Source organism: Caretta caretta, chromosome 18 (assembly GCF_965140235.1).
Source record: "Caretta caretta isolate rCarCar2 chromosome 18, rCarCar1.hap1, whole genome shotgun sequence".
Lineage (NCBI taxonomy): Eukaryota > Metazoa > Chordata > Testudines > Cheloniidae > Caretta > Caretta caretta.
The window spans coordinates 5238946-5243205 of NC_134223.1; the positions used below are offsets into that span (position 1 = coordinate 5238946).

Consider the following 4260-nt stretch of genomic DNA (forward strand, 5'->3'; position numbering starts at 1 on the left):
TTACAAAGCTCCCGGATGCAACAATTCCCTCCAACCTTCCCCACAGGGCCAAGCAATGGCTCCTTAGGAGGCAGTTCCCAATCTTCCTTTTATTTCATTTCCTAGCAGCAAGAAAAGGGAAGAAAAATGTTCTGTCGATAGGTGCTGGAACTAAGCGTTCTGGGGGAGCTGCCGCACACCCTGGCTGGAAGTTTCCATTATATACGGGGTTTACATTTTGGTTCAATGGCTCTCTGGACCCCCCACTATAGAACCCCCTGGTTCTGACCATTGTGCTCTGGCTGCTTTGAGCTGCTTTGCTGTACCCGTGAGTTTATTCTTAAATTTTTTCAATGATTTACAGTTGATACTGCATAACTTCAAACCATTAGACATAGTCACATGGCAGCAATCCCTTGGGTTTTTTGTTTAGCATTTTAAATAATTTTAAGAAACCAAAGAAATTCCCATCTTTGCTAAGGTTGAGAGTTTGTGTCAGTAATTTAAAGGTAAAAAACATTACAGGGATTTTGTAATTATATCCAAGCCAAACATTACAAACCCAGGAAACTGAAAGTTAAGGTTACATTCAAAAGAAATTCAAACATGTGAAGGTAAGAAAAGCACAGTAAGGCACCCATACAAATTTATCTTTCTCTTGCCATGATGCCATGGGGGGTGGGGGGGGAATGAAAAAATGTCTGTTGTGTCTTTAAAAATCAGTTTAATGTAATCTGGGATTACAAATACTGACATACCTTAATCATAATCACGGGGTTATTGCGTGATGTCACTCCAGGCCAGAGTTAAGCTTGTCTGGGTTCATTAGCCATGTTGCGCCCAGTCTATGACCCCTGGAAGGTCCAGTGTTAAGGGAGTTTGAGTCTGCACTGTGTGTGGAGCATTACATGTGAAAGCTCTGCAATAGGGTCAGCTTGGGATCTACAGTTCAATGAATTCAAGACCTTTTCAGAATACTTGAGCTGAAAGGCACGTATGAGTAATACAGAAATCTTCTTTTCCTCTAGAGCATTGAAAGATGCTCTCTCATTCTTAAACTCAAATGACCTTCCTTCCATCTCTTTATTTGTCACTGGCAAGAATAAAGCTGTTACAAATAAAGAAACATATTCTCATTTACTGGGCCAGGAAATTTAACTACTTTCATCATGTCCAAGATTACTATGAAAGCTGGTTAACCTTGATAGAGGACACTAATCCAATCACAAACCAGAAATTCCACTGTGGAGGATTTTTACAGTTATGCATTTGCTTGATGACTGTTTTACTCTGGGATTCCATTGAGGATTTAGGAGGGGACAATTATCCTGCACTGATAAAGAATAAAATAGGAAACAACCCCCATTCGCCAAGAAAATTTGGAAGTGAAACATGATCCTGCTGAAATGAGCTTGATTCCATCAGTGCCTGCCAGTAAAAGAAGCATCTATATCATTGCTCAAAGAGTTTGTCTGTCTATTCCAAGAAATATGTTGTATTTTGCATAAGTATCTTTTTAACAGTTTTGGTGGCACTTGTTATTCTTTGAGGCAAAACTGTTGAGCAGTCTGGTAAGCTGTTGATACAGTTCCAGTCAAGGATTGGCAAGGTAACCAGGGAACCGAGGAAAGCTAACGTTCCAATAAGAAGGAAGACCCTGTACTTTATTTGCATCTTGATGGCTATGGTTAAGAAACTAAAAGCAGAAGTTCCTCCTAGTATAATAAACACACCACCTTCCCTAAGAAACCAGATTGTGTAGGGCAGGCTTGGAGTTTTCTATCCAGACATAAGAATGTTCACTTTGTAAACTAGACCAGTTAGCAAATCACAGAGAGTTAGACTGCTGATAAAAAAAAAGTACATGGTTGTGAAATCTGTTATTTTTCCATAGGGCAAAAAATACGATCAAGTTCTCTAAGGCTATGAAAGTGCATATGATTAAAAAGGCAACATTTGTTAAGTCTCTGGGATCAGTTGGCTTTTCTCTTAGAATAATTTTTCCTATATAATTATAATGTAGCACTCTGAGAGAATCAGCCTCTTTATTTCCTTGTGGGATGAAGTGAGGCACTTCCATCTTTAAGCCACAGTTCCACTCGAAGAGCTCATCTTCTTTTATACAATGGTTGTCCAATCCTTGCTGAGCCAATAGTTTTGGGCCAACACTTCAAAAGTCCATTGGCTTCCCTTCCTAGGTAAGGAGAAAACGTCTGTCTGTGGCATGGTGAGATGGTGGGAGGAAGGTTGTTGTCAAAAGTGAAGTAGGTTGCACACTTAGCCCTAGTCTACACTAGGACTTTAGGTTGAATTTAGCTGCGTTAAATCAATGTAAACCTGCACCCGTCCACACGATGAAGCCCTTTTTTTCGACTTAAAGGGCTCTTAAAATCAATTTCTTTACTCCACCCCTGACAAGTGGATTAGCGCTTAAATCAGCCTTGCCGGGTCAAATTTGGGGTACTGTGGACACAATTTGACGGTATTGGCCTCCGGGAGCTATCCCAGAGTGCTCCATTGTGACCGCTCTGGACAGCACTCTCAACTCAGATGCACTGGCCAGGTAGACAGGAAAAGAACCGCGAACTTTTGAATCTCATTTCCTGTTTGGCCAGCGTGGCAAGCTGCAGGTGACCATGCAGAGCTCATCAGCACAGGTGACCATGATGGAGTCCCAGAATCGCAAACGAGCTCCAGCATGGACTGAACAGGAGGTATGGGATCTGATCACTGTATGGGGAGAGGAATCCGTGCTATCAGAACTCCGTTCCAGTTTTCAGAATGCCAAAACCTTTGTCAAAATCTCCCAGGACATGAAGGACAGAGGCCATAACAGGGACCCGAAGCAGTGCCGCGTGAAACTTAAGGAATTGAGGCAAGCCTACCAGAAAACCAGAGAGGCTAACGGCCGCTCCAGGTCAGAGCCCCAAACATGCCGCTTCTATGATGAACTGCATGCCATTTTAAGGGGTTCAGCCACCACTACCCCAGCCGTGTTGTTTGACTCCTTCAATGGAGATGGAGGCAACACGGAAGCAGGTTTTGGGGACGAAGAAGATGATGATGAGGAGGAGGTTGTAGATAGCTCACAGCAAGCAAGCGGAGAAACCGGTTTTCCTGACAGCCAAGAACTATTTTTCACCCTGGACCTGGAGCCAGTACCCCCCGAACCCACCCAACGCTGCCTCCTGGACCCGGCAGGCGGAGAAGGGACCTCCGGTGAGTGTACCTTTTAAAATACTATACACTGTTTAAAAGCAAGCATGTGAAAGGATTAATTTGCCCTGGCATTCGCAGCTCTCCTGGATGTACTCCCAAAGCCTTTGCAAAAGGTTTCTGGGGAGGGCAGCCTTATTGAGTCCTCCATGGTAGGACACTTTACCACTCCAGGCCAGTAACACATACTTGGGAATCATTGTACAACAAAGCATTGCAGTGTAAGTTTGCTGGCATTCAAACAACATCTGTTCTTTATCTCTCTGTGTTATCCTCAGGAGAGTGAGATATCATTCATGGTCACCTGGTTAAAATAGGGTGCTTTTCTTCAGGGGACACTCAGAGGTGCCCGTTCCTGCTGGGCTGTTTGCCTGTGGCTGAACAGAAATGTTCCCCGCTGTTAGCCACGGGGAGGGGAGAGAGTTGAGGTAGCCACGCGGTGGGGGGAGGCAAAATGCGACCTTGTAACAAAAGCACATGTGCTATGTATGTAATGTTAATAGCAAGGTTTACCCTGAAAGAGTATAGCCACTGTTTTATAAAATGTGTCTTTTTAAATACCGCTGTCCCTTTTTTTTTCTCCACCAGCTTTTTTTTTCTCAATGTTCAGAGGATCTTCTCCTTCCCAGACGCTAGTGAAAATTAGAAAGAAAAAAAAATGCACTTGTGATGAAATGTTCTCTGAGCTCATGCTGTCCTCCCACACTGACAGAGCACAGACGAATGCGTGGAGGCAAATAATGTCAGAGTGCAGGAAAGCACAAAATGACCGGGAGGAGAGGCAGCGGGCTGAAGAGAGTAAGTGGCAGGCTGAAGAGAGTAAGTGGTGGGCTGAAGAGAGGGCTGAAGCTCAAATGTGGTGGCAGCGTGATGAGAGGAGGCAGGATTCAATGCTGAGGCTGCTGCAGGACCAAACCAGTATGCTCCAGTGTATGGTTGAGCTGCAGCAAAGGCAGCTGGAGCAGAGACTGCCACTACAGCCCCTGTGTAACCTACCGCCCTCCTCCCCAAGTTCCATAGCCTCCACACCCAGACGCCCAAGAACGCGGTGGGGGGGCCACCGGC

General features: G+C 44.6%; 1 pseudogene; it reads right to left on the bottom strand.

The window, feature by feature from the left end:
- Positions 1–1258: 1258 nt before the first annotated feature.
- LOC125624338 (sphingosine 1-phosphate receptor 3-like) lies at positions 1259–2150 on the bottom strand (annotated as a pseudogene).
- Positions 2151–4260: the final 2110 nt, after the last annotated feature.